General features: G+C 40.1%; 1 long non-coding RNA gene across 1 annotated transcript in view; it reads right to left on the bottom strand.

Annotated features, from left to right (window-relative positions):
• The window catches only part of LOC307052654, a 171254-nt gene that overhangs the window by 87843 nt on the left and 67850 nt on the right, over positions 1–15561 (bottom strand). The gene's annotated exons all lie outside the window — the stretch shown is intronic.

Raw genomic sequence — 15561 nt, 5'->3', positions numbered from 1 at the left:
TTTGTTTCATTCAAGATGCATCATCACTGAACTGGGATGGTGACAGATAATTCCCCATCCCACCTCAACTCCGTAGGTAAAGTGCTCTCCTGTCTAAATATGTTAAACCAGCACACACATTCACTGCGGAGGATCCAGCTTACAATGGCTCTTTGTAGTTGAGCAAATGGCTTAAAAGCACTAACCGTCAGTGGAATTCAAGCTAGTTAAAAGGCAGAGTCAATTAAGAATCTTTCACGTGGGCAATAAAACAGATAGGCACAATTATTACATTAATCAATGGTGCTCTAGGCCAGTACTTTCCAACTTCAATTGCACATGAATCACCTGGGGATCTCTTAAACTGCAGAGTCTGGTTTAGTTTGGGGCAGGGCCTGAAATTTTGCATTTCTGACAAGCTTTCGGGTGATGCTGAAGAGGCTAGTCCATGTCAACTTGGTGTCTCCAATTCCTTGTCACTGGGAAATGATCTGACACACACTTCAGTAGGATTTGGGCTTCAATGGTTTGGATAAAAGATAACTAGGAGAATTGCTCTGAAATACTAATTGGAAGAATTCATTTCTGATTCTTTGGCTTTGGTAAATGTTCCATCTACCAAAATAAATGGCACATACTTATTTTCAGGTGTGAAATCTCTAGTGCCCATCTTGGAACCCCTTTAAAGAAGAGATTTTACTAAGCCGGGGGCAGTGGAAGAAGGATGGATTGGGAGTTTGGGATTAGCAGATGCAAACTATTATATACAGAATTGATAAACAACAAGGTCCTACTGTATAGCACAGGGAATTAGATTCAATATTCTTTGATAAACCATAATGGAAAACAATATGAAAAAAGAATGTATATATGTGTAGAACTGACTCATTTTGCTGTACAGCATAAATTAAAATAATATTGTAAATTAACTATACTTCAATTAATTTTTTTAAAAAGAAGTGATTTCAGGTGTCAAAAATGTCCCCAAAGAGAAAACTGTACAATTTAATTCTCTAATGAAGTCCTCTTGCCTGTTCTGCAGACCCCGGCATAATCCTAATTTTGTATTCCTTCCTTTTCTGTCCTTTTCCCAGCAATGGGATGTAGGAATAAATATTTCAAGAACAGGTCAATAATGTTGTGAAACTAAAGATGGCCCATCATGATAAAATTTCCAATTAAAAAAAAAAAAAAACCCCCCGAAACCTGACTTGATCCAAGTTGCATTCTGGGAAATGGATTTTGAAACTAACTCTTTGGCAACCTTGAGAATGATGTGCTGTGTCACAGGGGAAAGATCCTTTTGAGAAGCTCTCTCATGTTTATAATTTCCTCTGAACCTAGACAGGAAAGGCAAGGATGAGCTGTCTAAGCCATGAGGATGGTCAGCCTCTCGGTCATTCCTCACCTGTTGTGATCACTTGTGTTCCACACAATGTAGATTAATGTGTTCAAGTTTCCATATGAAGGTGAAAAATTATTGTGCCCCAAATGGTTCTGAGGTTAAATAAGTTTGGAAAGCTCAGGGTTAAAGAAAGTTTAACTGGCCTCCTTCCTCTAGGTCTTCTCCGAGACCTTAAAATGTTCATGGACATTGGAACCTCCAACAGGGGTCCACAGGACTCCGGCCTCCTAATCAGATTTGACCACAGACCTTGTTTTTTTAAGAACTATCTCTTGAGATAAGGGTTTGGCAGACTCCACCTTGAGAAGTGCTGATCTAGAGGAGCTGGGACAAAGTTTGTCTTACTGACTCTGGATGAACAGAACACAGCAGTGAAAATGGTTGTGGGTATATGGTGTGGGGTTGGGAGTTTCTAGAAATCTCTGAGGTGAGTAAAAACCCCCTTTTGGCAAAATAAAAGTCTCATAGCCAATAGGAATAACAAGCTAAAAAAAGTCATTAATACTAATTATTTAAGGTATTAAATTTACAAACAAACCACATTTGCAGGTGTTCAAAATCTTCTCTGAGACAAGTGGTGAATTTTGCCTTTTCTGTACCTTAGGGTTTTCATCTGTCTAATGGAGTAGTGATGTCCCCCTCACAGGATGGTCATGAGGACAAAGGACAATATGGGCAAAACATGTAAGACTCCTGTAGATGGTGGCTTTATTCCCATTATTATGATGAGTGTTTTTTGGAAGTAACACCTTCCCTTTATTACACAGGTTTTTTTTTGTTTTTTTTTTTGTTTTTTTTGCGGTATGTGGGCCTCTCCCATTGCAGAGCACAGGCTCCGGACGCGCAGGCTCAACGGCCATGGCTCACAGGCCCAGCCGCTCCGCGGCATGTGGGATCTTCCCAGACCGGGGCACGAACCCGTGTCCCCTGCATCGGCAGGCGGACTCTCAACCACTGCGCCACCAGGGAAGCCCTACACAGGTTTTTGATGAACTAGTGGTAGGTTCATATTAAGATCATCCGGGAGAACATTTAAAAAATATGCATGCCCAGACCACTACTCAGTCCCCATGAATCATAATTTGGTGATAATAATGGGGAAGGATGCATGTATATGTGAAAAAGTTTCTCCCTGTGATGGTTATGATACATCCAAAACACCTTCAATGCGTTTAAGGCAAATTTCTAAATTGTGATCCCACCTCTCCTGTAAGTAGTCCTGGGATATGGTCCTTGGAATAAAAGGTTTCTGTGGTTAAATAATTAGAAATATTATATACTAGTACCTCCCTCCCCCTCCCTTCCCCTTTATTAAAGTATCTGAGAAGTTCTGCAGTACACACTATTGGAAAACTTGTAACCTATTGCCTTCTGATCTTATATGACAGTGCAACATGTATTTTTCTTGCAACTCTCATCAACATCTTTGTTCAACACATTTGAGAAATATTATATATAGAGTTAGTCAGAAGAGAATTCTGTCCATATTCAGAAATCTTTTTGCACTGAAGACATAAGGGAGAAGCAAGATCGCAAAGAGCAGCTAAAATTCCTCCTCCCCAGGGAGCTGGCTAGGCCTGCTTTTATTCTTCCTGCTGCTTGTTACTTACATGTGGAAAGAATATTGAAAACGATAAATGTGTGTTTTCAAGTAAGCAATTCTGGGTAAAGACTGGGTGAGAGTCAAAGGACCAGGGAGATGAGCTACTGCAAACCTTAAGTGCTGAGACTGGACAAACTTGGCGTTGAATCCTGGTTCAAACCAGAAACGCCACAAGCCTGGAGTCACAGAACCCAAGCTCAAGCCATGACCCTGACTCGTATAGGCTCTGGGACCCTGGCCAAATGCTGATGAAAGATGAAATCTGCTAATCTCCTAGAAATTAAATATAACTATATTTTCCTTACAGCTTCTTTCATCGACAGAGGGAGTTTCTCCAAGCTTAGGATCTGTGCTGGTCTTGAGACTTCCTTTGACAAATAGAATATGGTGGAAGCAACAGCCTTGCAGCTTCTGTCTCCACCATCTTGGAATGCTTCCCTGAGACCACCATGGAAGGAAGCTAATCTAGTCTATGGGGGGGGGGGGAAGCAACGTGGGGAGAAGCAAGGCATCATAGCCCACATCTAACATCAACTGCCAAATATACCACTGAGGCTCTCTTGGACCCTCAACCCAATAGACCCTCCAGCATTTTGAGTCTGGGCAAAACCAGCAGAGGAGCCACCCTGCCAATCTACAGAAGCATGAAGAAGGAGTCATCGTTACAAATGAACTTATCTATGAAACAGATTCACAGACATAGAGAACAGATTTGTGGTTGCCAAAGGGGAGGGGCTTGGCAGAGGGGTGGATTAGGAGTTTGGGATTAGCAGATGCAAACTATTATATATAAAATGGATAAACAACAATATCCTACTGTATAGCATAGGGAACTGTATTCAATATCTTGTGATAAAACATAAAGTTAAAGAATATGAAAAAGAATACATATATACGTATAACTGCATCACCTGGCTGTACACCAGAAACTAATACAACATTGTAAATCAACAATACTTCAGGGAGCCGGAGGAAGATGGCGGAAGAGTAAGACGCGGAGATCACCTTCCTCCCCACAGATACATCAGAAATTCATCTACACGTGGAACAACTCCAGCAGAATACCTACTGAACGCTGACAGAAGACCTCAGACCCCCCAAAAGGCAAGAAACTCCCCACATACCTGGGTAGGTCAAAAGAAAAAAAGAATAAACAGAGACAATAGGATATGGACGGGACCTGCACCAGTGGGAGGGAGCCGTGAAGGAGGGAAGGTTTCTACACACTACAAGCCCCTTCGCGGGCGGAGACGGCAGGTGGCGGAGGGGGAAAGCTTCGGAGTAGCGGAGGAGAGCACAGCAACAGGGGTGCGGAGGGCAAAGCGGAGAGATTTTGGCACAGAGGATCGGTGCCCTCAGGCACACACCAGCCCGAGAGGCTTGTCTGGGCGGGCGGGGCTGGGAGCTGAGGCTCGGGTATCGGCTTTCAGTCGGAGCGCAGGGAGAGGACTGGGGCTGGCGGCAGGAAGAGAGCCTGAAGGGGTTAGTGCTGGCCCGGAGGGAGTCCGGGGAAAGGGTCTGGAGCTACCGGAGAGGCAAGAGACTTTTTTCCCTTTTGGTGCCTGGTGCGCGAGGAGAGGGCATTCCCCTCCCTCCCCTCTGCCTGAGTGAGCCAGAGCCCCTGAATCAGCGGCTCCTTTAAACCCGTCCTGTCTGAGCGAAGAACGGACGCCCTCCGGCGACCTACGCGCAGAGGCGGGGCCAGGTCCAAGGCTGAGACCCGGGAGTTGTGAGAGCAGAGACAGGGAAATCTCTCTGTGCAGCCTCGGAGGCAGCGGATTAAAGCTCCACGGTCCATTTGATGTGCCCTGCGTCTGTGGAGTGCATGAATGGACAGCGAATCATCCCAAATTGAGGAAGTGGACTTTGAGGACAAGATTTAAGACTTTCCCCCCTTTTTCCTCTTTTTACAACGAATTATCCCAAATTAAGGAGGTGGACTTAGCAAGATTTCAGACTTCTCGCCCTTTTCCTCTTTTTACAACGAATTATCCCAAATCGAGGAGGTGGACTTGGAGAGCAAGATTTTTGATTTTTCCCCCTGCTCTCTTTTTGTGAATGTGTATGTGTAATCTTCTGTGTAAGATTCTCTCTGTATAGCTTTGCTTCCACCATATGTCCCAGGGTTCTATCGGTCTGTGTTTTTTTTCAATAATTACTTTTTAATTTTAATAACGCTACTATATTTCATACTTTATTCTATTTTACTTTACCTGCTCTTTCTTTTTTTCCTACCTTCCCTTCCTCCCTCCCTCCCTCCGCTCCTCCTTTCCTTCTTTCTTTTTCTTTCCTCCCTCCCTCCCTCCCACCCTTCTTCTTTCCACTTTCTTTTTCTTTCCTTCCTCCCTCCCTCCCTCCTGTCTTTCTTTCTTTCTTTCCTTCCTCCCTCCCTCCCTCCCTTCTTCCATTCACTCTTCCTTTTGCTTTCATTCCTCCCTCCCTCCCTCCTTTCTTTCCTTCTTTCTTTCCATCCTTCCTCCCTCCCTCCTTTCTTTCTTCCTTCCTTCCTTTCTTCCCTTCTTCCTTTCTTTCCCTCTCTCTTTCTTTCTTCTACTAATTCTTTCTCTCTACTTTTTCTCCCTGTTATTCTGAGTCGGGTGGATGAAAGGCTCTTGGTGCTGCAGCCAGGAGTCAGTGCTGTGCCTCTGAAGTGGGAGAGCCAACTTCAGGACACGGGTCCACAAGAGACCTCCCAGCTCCACATAATATCAAGCAGCGAAAATCTCCCAGGGATCTCCATCTCAACACCAGCACCCAGCTTCAGTCAACGACCAGCAAGCTACAGTGCTGGTCACCCTATGCCAAGCAACTAGCAAGGCAGGAACACAACCCCACCCATTAGCAGAGAGGCTACCTAAAAACATAATAAGGCCACAGGCACCCCAAAACACACCACCAGACGTGGACCTGTCCACCAGAAAGACAAGATCGAGCCTCAACCACCAGAACACAGGCATTAGTCCCCCCCCACCAGGAAGCCTACACAACCTACTGAAACAACCTTAGCCACGGGGGACAGACACCAAAAACAACAGGAACTACGAATCTGCAGCCTGCAAAAAGGAGACCCCAAACACAGTAACATAAGCAAAATGAGAAAGCAGAAAAACACACAGCAGGTGAAGGAGCAAGATAAAAACCTACCAGACCTAACAAATGAAGAGGTAATAGGCAGCCTACCTGAAAAAGAATTCAGAATAATGATAGTAAAGCTGATCCAAGATTCTATTTCCAAGATCCAAAATCTTGGAAATAGAATAGACAATATGCAAGAAACAGTTAACAAGGACCTAGAAGAACTAAAGATGAATCAAGCATCAATTAAAAACACAATAAATGAAATGAAAAATACTCTAGATGGGATCAATAGCAGAATAACTGAGGCAGAAGAAGGGATAAGTGAGGTGGAAGATAAAATAGTGGAAATAACTGATGCAGAGCAAAATAAAGAAAAAAGAATGAAAAGAATAGAGGACAGTCTCAGAGACCTCTGGGACAACATTAAACGCACCAACATTCGAATTATAGGGGTTCCAGAAGAAGAAGAGAAAAAGAAAGGGACTGAGAAAATATTTGAAGAGATTATAGTTGAAAACTTCCCTAATATGGGAAAGGAAATAGTTAATCAAGTCCAGGAGGCACAGAGAGTCCCATACAGAATAAATCCAAGGAGAAATACGCCAAGACACATATTAATCAAACTGTCAAAAATTAAACACAAAGAAATCATATTAAAAGCAGCAAGGCAAAAACAACAAATAACACACAAGGGAATCCCCATCAGGTTAACAGCTGATCTCTCAGCAGAAACTCTACAAGCCAGAAGGGAGTGGCAGGACATAATTAAAGTGATGAAGGAGAGAAACCTGCAACCAAGATTACTCTACCCAGCAAGGATCTCATTCAGATTTGATGGAGAAATTAAAACGTTTACAGACAAGCAAAAGCTGAGAGAGTTCAGCACCACCAAACCAGCTTTACAACAAATGCTAAAGGAACTTCTCTAGGCAAGAAACACAACAGAAGGAATAGACCTACAATAACGAACCCAAAGCAATTAAGGAAATGGGAATAGAAACATACATATCAATAATTACCTTAAATGTAAATGGACTAAATGCTCCCACCAAAAGACACAGAGTGGCTGAATGGATACAAAAACAAGACCCATATATATGCTGTCTACAAGAGACCCACTTCAGACCTAGAGACACATACAGATTGAAAGTAAGGGGATGGAAAAAGATATTCCATGCAAATGGAAATCAAAAGAAAGCTGGAGTAGCAATTCTTATATCAGACAAAATAGACTTTAAAATAAAGACTATTAGAAGAGACAAAGAAGGACACTACATAACGATAAAAGGATCGATCCAAGAAGAAGATATAACAATTGTAAATATTTATGCACCCAACATAGGAGCACCTCAATACATAAGGCAAATACTAACAGCCATAAAAGGGGAAATCGACAGTAACACAATCATAGTAGGGGACTTTAACACCCCACTTTCACCAATGGACAGATCATCCAAAATGAAAATAAATAAGGAAACACAAGCTTTAAATGATACATTAAACAAGATGGACTTAGTTGATATTTATAGGACATTCCATCCAAAAACAACAGAATACACATTTTTCTCAAGTGCTCATGGAACATTCTCCAGGATAGATCATATCTTGGGTCACAAATCACGCCTTGGTAAATTTAAGAAAATTGAAATTGTATCAAGTATCTTTTCCGACCACAATGCTATGAGACTAGACATCAATTACAGGAAAAGATCTGTAAAAAATACAAACACATGGAGGCTACACAATACACTACTCAATAACGAAGTGATCACTGAAGAAATCAAAGAGGAAATTTAAAAATACCTAGAAACAAATGACAATGGAGACACGACGACCCAAAACCTATGGGACGCAGCAAAAGCAGTTCTAAGGGGGAAGTTTATAGCAATACAATCCCACCTTAAGAAACAGGAAACATTTCGAGTAAATAACCTGACCCTGCACCTAAAGCAATTAGAGAAAGAAGAACAAAAAACCCCCAAAGTTAGCAGAAGGAAAGAAATCATAAAGATCAGATCAGAAATAAATGAAAAAGAAATGAAGGAAACGATAGCAAAGATCAACCAAACTAAAAGCTGGTTCTTTGAGAAGATACACAAAATTGACAAACCATTAGCCAGACTCATCAAGAAAAGAAGGGAGAAGACTCAAATCAATAGAATTAGAAATGAAAAAGGAGAAGTAACAACTGACACTGCAGAAATACAAAAGATCGTGAGAGATTACTATAAGCAACTCTATGCCAATAAAATGGACAACCTGGAAGAAATGGACAAATTCTTAGAAATGCACAACCTGCCAAGACTGACTCAGGAAGAAATAGAACATATGAACAGACCAATCACAAGCACTGAAATTGAAACTGTGATAAAAAATCTTCCAACAAACAAAAGCCCAGGACCAGATGGCTTCACAGGCGAATTCTATCAAGCATTTAGAGAAGAGCTAACGCCTATCCTTCTCAAACTCTTCCAAAATATAGCAGAGGGAGGAACACTCCCAAACTCATTCTACGAGGCCACCATCACCTTGATACCAAAACCAGACAAGGATGTCACAAAGAAAGAAAACTACAGGCCAATATCACTGATGAACATAGATGCAAAAATCCTCAACAAAATACTAGCAAACAGAATCCAACAGCACATTAAAAGGATCATACACCATGATCAAGTGGGGTTTATCCCAGGAATGCAAGGATTCTTCAATATACGCAAATCAATCAACGTGATACACCATATTAACAAATTGAAGGAGAAAAACCATATGATCATCTCAATAGATGCAGAGAAAGCTTTCGACAAAATTCAACACTCATTCATGATAAAAACCCTGCAGAAAGTAGGCATAGAGGGAACTTTCCTCAACATAATAAAGGCCATATATGACAAACCCACAGCCAGCATCGTCCTCAATGGTGAAAAACTGAAACCATTTCCACTAAGATCAGGAACAAGACAAGGTTGCCCACTCTCACCACTCTTATTCAACATAGTTTTGGAAGTTTTAGCCACAGCAATCAGAGAAGAAAAGCAAATAAAAGGAATCCAAATTGGAAAAGAAGAAGTAAAGCTGTCACTGTTTGCAGATGACATGATACTATACATAGAGAATCCTAAAGATGCTACCAGAAAACTACTAGAGCTAATCAATGAATTTGGTAAAGTTGCAGGATACAAAATTAATGCACAGAAATCTCTGGCATTCCTATATACTAATGATGAAAAATCTGAAAGTGAAATCAAGGAAACACTCCCATTTACCATTGCAACAAAAAGAATAAAATATCTAGGAATAAACCTACCTAAGGAGACAAAAGACCTGTATGCAGAAAATTATAAGACACTGATGAAAGAAATTAAAGATGATACAAATAGATGGAGAGATGTACCATGTTCTTGGATTGGAAGAATCAACATTGTGAAAATGACTCTACTACCCAAAGCAATCTACAGATTCAATGCAATCCCTATCAAAATACCACTGGCATTTTTCACAGAACTAGAACAAAAAATTTCACAATTTGTATGGAAACACAAAAGACCCCGAATAGCCAAAGCAATCTTGAGAACGAAAAATGGAGCTGGAGGAATCAGGCTCCCTGACTTCAGACTATACTACAAAGCTGCAGTAATCAAGACAGTATGGTACTGGCACAAAAACAGAAAGATAGATCAATGGAACAGGATAGAAAGCCCAGAGATAAACCCACGGACATATGGTCACCTTATCTTTGATAAAGGAGGCAGGAATGTACAGTGGAGAAAGGACAGTCTCTTCAATAAGTGGTGTTGGGAAAACTGGACAGGGACATGTAAAAGTATGAGATTCGATCACTCCCTAACACCATACACAAAAATAAGCTCAAAATGGATTAAAGACCTAAATGTAAGGCCAGACACTATCAAACTCTTAGAGGACAACATAGGCAGAACACTCTATGACATAAATCACAGCAAGATCCTTCTTGACCCACCTCCTAGAGAAATGGAAATAAAGACAAAAATAAACACATGGGACCTAATGAAACTTAAAAGCTTTTGCACAGCAAAGGAAACCATAAACAAGACCAAAAGACAACCCTCAGAATGGGAGAAAATATTTGCAAATGAAGCAACTGACAAAGGATTAATCTCCAAAATTTATAAGCAGCTCATGCAGCTCAATAACAAAAAAACAAACAACCCAATCCAAAAATGGGCAGAAGACCTAAATAGGCATTTCTCCACAGAAGATACACAGACTGCCAACAAACACATGAAAGAATGCTCAACATCTTTACTAATTAGAGAAATGCAAATCAAAACTACAATGAGATATCATCTCACACCAGTCAGAATGGCCATCATCAAAAAATCTAGAAACAATAAATGGTGGAGAGGGTGTGGAAAAAAGGGAACACTCTTGCACTGCTGGTGGGAATGTGAATTGGTACAGCCACTATGGAGAACGGTATGGAGGTTCCTTAAAAAACTACAAATAGAACTACCATATGACCCTGCAATCCCACTACTGGGCATATACCCTGAGAAAACCATAATTCAAAAAGAGACATGTACCAAAATGTTCATAGCAGCCCTATTTACAATAGCCCGGAGATGGAAACAACCTAAGTGTCCATCATCGGATGAATGGGTAAAGAAGATGTGGCACATACATACAATGGAATATTACTCAGCCATAAAAAGAAATGAAATTGAACTATTTGTAATGAGGTGGATGGACCTAGAGTCTGTCATACAGAGTGAAGTAAGTCAGAAAGAGAAAGACAAATACTGTATGCTGACACATATATATGGAATTTAAGAAAAAAAAATGTCATGAAGAACATAGGGGTAAGACAGGAATAAAGACACAGACCTACTAGAGAATGGACTTGAGGATATGGGGAGGGGGAAGGGTAAGCTGTGACAAAGTGAAAGAGCGGCATGGACATATATACACTACCAAACGTAAGGTAGATAGCTAGTGGGAAGCAGCCGCATAGCACAGGGAGATCAGCTCGGTGCTTTGTGACCGCCTGGAGGGGTGGGATAGGGAGGGTGGGAGGGAGACGCAAAAGGGAGGGGATATGGGAACATATGTATAAAAAATAAAATAATAAAAAAATAATAAAAAAATAAAAAAAAAAAAAAGAAATGAAAAAGGAGAAGTAACAACTGACACTGCAGAAATACAAAAGATCATGAGAGATTACTATAAGCAACTCTATGCCAATAAAATGGACAACCTGGAAGAAATGGACAAATTCTTAGAAATGCACAACCTACCAAGACTGACTCAGGAAGAAATAGAAAATATGAATAGACCAATCACAAGCACCGAAATTGAAACTGTGATTAAAAATCTTCCATCAAACAAAAGCCCAGGACCAGATGGCTTCACAGGCGAATTCTATCAAACATTTAGAGAAGAGCTAACACCCATCCTCCTCAAACTCTTCCAAACAATTTCAGAGGAAGGAACACTCCCAAACTCATTCTACGAGGCCACCATCACCTTGATACCAAAACCAGGCAAGGATGTCACAAAGAAAGAAAACTACAGGCCAATATCACTGATGAACATAGATGCAAAAATCCTCAACAAAATACTAGCAAACAGAATCCAACAGCACATTAAAAGGATCATACACCATGATCAAGTGGGGTTTATCCCAGGAATGCAAGGATTCTTCAATATACGCAAATCAATCAACGTGATACACCATATTAACAAATTGAAGGAGAAAAACCATATGATCATCTCAATAGATGCAGAGAAAGCTTTCGACAAAATTCAACACTCATTCATGATAAAAACCCTGCAGAAAGTAGGCATAGAGGGAACTTTCCTCAACATAATAAAGGCCATATATGACAAACCCACAGCCAGCATCGTCCTCAATGGTGAAAAACTGAAACCATTTCCACTAAGATCAGGAACAAGACAAGGTTGCCCACTCTCACCACTCTTATTCAACATAGTTTTGGAAGTTTTAGCCACAGCAATCAGAGAAGAAAAGCAAATAAAAGGAATCCAAATTGGAAAAGAAGAAGTAAAGCTGTCACTGTTTGCAGATGACATGATACTATACATAGAGAATCCTAAAGATGCTACCAGAAAACTACTAGAGCTAATCAATGAATTTGGTAAAGTTGCAGGATACAAAATTAATGCACAGAAATCTCTGGCATTCCTATATACTAATGATGAAAAATCTGAAAGTGAAATCAAGGAAACACTCCCATTTACCATTGCAACAAAAAGAATAAAATATCTAGGAATAAACCTACCTAAGGAGACAAAAGACCTGTATGCAGAAAATTATAAGACACTGATGAAAGAAATTAAAGATGATACAAATAGATGGAGAGATGTACCATGTTCTTGGATTGGAAGAATCAACATTGTGAAAATGACTCTACTACCCAAAGCAATCTACAGATTCAATGCAATCCCTATCAAAATACCACTGGCATTTTTCACAGAACTAGAACAAAAAATTTCACAATTTGTATGGAAACACAAAAGACCCCGAATAGCCAAAGCAATCTTGAGAACGAAAAATGGAGCTGGAGGAATCAGGCTCCCTGACTTCAGACTATACTACAAAGCTGCAGTAATCAAGACAGTATGGTACTGGCACAAAAACAGAAAGATAGATCAATGGAACAGGATAGAAAGCCCAGAGATAAACCCACGGACATATGGTCACCTTATCTTTGATAAAGGAGGCAGGAATGTACAGTGGAGAAAGGACAGTCTCTTCAATAAGTGGTGTTGGGAAAACTGGACAGGGACATGTAAAAGTATGAGATTCGATCACTCCCTAACACCATACACAAAAATAAGCTCAAAATGGATTAAAGACCTAAATGTAAGGCCAGACACTATCAAACTCTTAGAGGACAACATAGGCAGAACACTCTATGACATAAATCACAGCAAGATCCTTCTTGACCCACCTCCTAGAGAAATGGAAATAAAGACAAAAATAAACACATGGGACCTAATGAAACTTAAAAGCTTTTGCACAGCAAAGGAAACCATAAACAAGACCAAAAGACAACCCTCAGAATGGGAGAAAATATTTGCAAATGAAGCAACTGACAAAGGATTAATCTCCAAAATTTATAAGCAGCTCATGCAGCTCAATAACAAAAAAACAAACAACCCAATCCAAAAATGGGCAGAAGACCTAAATAGGCATTTCTCCACAGAAGATACACAGACTGCCAACAAACACATGAAAGAATGCTCAACATCTTTACTAATTAGAGAAATGCAAATCAAAACTACAATGAGATATCATCTCACACCAGTCAGAATGGCCATCATCAAAAAATCTAGAAACAATAAATGGTGGAGAGGGTGTGGAAAAAAGGGAACACTCTTGCACTGCTGGTGGGAATGTGAATTGGTACAGCCACTATGGAGAACGGTATGGAGGTTCCTTAAAAAACTACAAATAGAACTACCATATGACCCTGCAATCCCACTACTGGGCATATACCCTGAGAAAACCATAATTCAAAAAGAGACATGTACCAAAATGTTCATAGCAGCCCTATTTACAATAGCCCGGAGATGGAAACAACCTAAGTGTCCATCATCGGATGAATGGGTAAAGAAGATGTGGCACATACATACAATGGAATATTACTCAGCCATAAAAAGAAATGAAATTGAACTATTTGTAATGAGGTGGATGGACCTAGAGTCTGTCATACAGAGTGAAGTAAGTCAGAAAGAGAAAGACAAATACTGTATGCTGACACATATATATGGAATTTAAGAAAAAAAAATGTCATGAAGAACATAGGGGTAAGACAGGAATAAAGACACAGACCTACTAGAGAATGGACTTGAGGATATGGGGAGGGGGAAGGGTAAGCTGTGACAAAGTGAAAGAGCGGCATGGACATATATACACTACCAAACGTAAGGTAGATAGCTAGTGGGAAGCAGCCGCATAGCACAGGGAGATCAGCTCGGTGCTTTGTGACCGCCTGGAGGGGTGGGATAGGGAGGGTGGGAGGGAGACGCAAAAGGGAGGGGATATGGGAACATATGTATAAAAAATAAAAAAATAAAAAAATAATAAAAAAATAAAAAAAAAAAAAAAGAAATGAAAAAGGAGAAGTAACAACTGACACTGCAGAAATACAAAAGATCATGAGAGATTACTATAAGCAACTCTATGCCAATAAAATGGACAACCTGGAAGAAATGGACAAATTCTTAGAAATGCACAACCTACCAAGACTGACTCAGGAAGAAATAGAAAATATGAATAGACCAATCACAAGCACCGAAATTGAAACTGTGATTAAAAATCTTCCATCAAACAAAAGCCCAGGACCAGATGGCTTCACAGGCGAATTCTATCAAACATTTAGAGAAGAGCTAACACCCATCCTCCTCAAACTCTTCCAAACAATTTCAGAGGAAGGAACACTCCCAAACTCATTCTACGAGGCCACCATCACCTTGATACCAAAACCAGGCAAGGATGTCACAAAGAAAGAAAACTACAGGCCAATATCACTGATGAACATAGATGCAAAAATCCTCAACAAAATACTAGCAAACAGAATCCAACAGCACATTAAAAGGATCATACACCATGATCAAGTGGGGTTTATTCCAGGAATGCAAGGATTCTTCAATATACGCAAATCAATCAATGTGATACACCATATTAACAAGTTGAAGGAGAAAAACCATATGATCATCTCAATAGATGCAGAGAAAGCTTTCGATAAAATTCAACACCCATTTATGATAAAAACCCTCCAGAAAGTAGGCATAGAGGGAACTTTCCTCAACATAATAAAGGCCATATATGACAAACCCACAGCCAACATTGTTCTCAATGGTGAAAAACTGAAACCATTTCCACTAAGATCAGGAACAAGACAAGGCTGCCCACTCTCACCACTCTTATTCAACATAGTTTTGGAAGTTTTAGCCACAGCAATCAGAGAAGAAAAGGAAATAAAAGGAATCCAAATTGGAAAAGAAGAAGTAAAGCTGTCACTGTTTGCAGATGACATGATACTATACATAGAGAATCCTAAAGATGCTACCGAAAAACTACTAGAGCTAATCAATGAATTTGGTAAAGTAGCAGGATACAAAATTAATGCACAGAAATCTCTGGCATTTCTGTACACTAATGATGAAAAATCTGAAAATGAAATCAAGAAAACACTCCCATTTACCACTGCAACAAAAAGAATAAAATATCTAGGAATAAACCTACCTAAGGAGACAAAAGACCTGTATGCAGAAAATTATAAGACACTGATGAAAGAAATTAAAGATGATACAAATAGATGGAGAGATATACCATGCTCCTGGATTGGAACAATCAATATTGTGAAAATGACTCTACTACCCAAAGCAATCTACAGATTCAATGCAATCCCTATCAAACTACCACTGGCATTTTTCACAGAACTAGAACAAAAAATTTCAAAATTTGTTTGGAAACACAAAAGACCCCGAATAG

Source organism: Hyperoodon ampullatus (assembly GCF_949752795.1).
Source record: "Hyperoodon ampullatus genome assembly, chromosome: 4".
In the NCBI taxonomy this organism is placed as follows: Eukaryota; Metazoa; Chordata; class Mammalia; order Artiodactyla; family Ziphiidae; genus Hyperoodon; species Hyperoodon ampullatus.
This window is presented reverse-complemented; position numbering and strand designations above follow the sequence as displayed.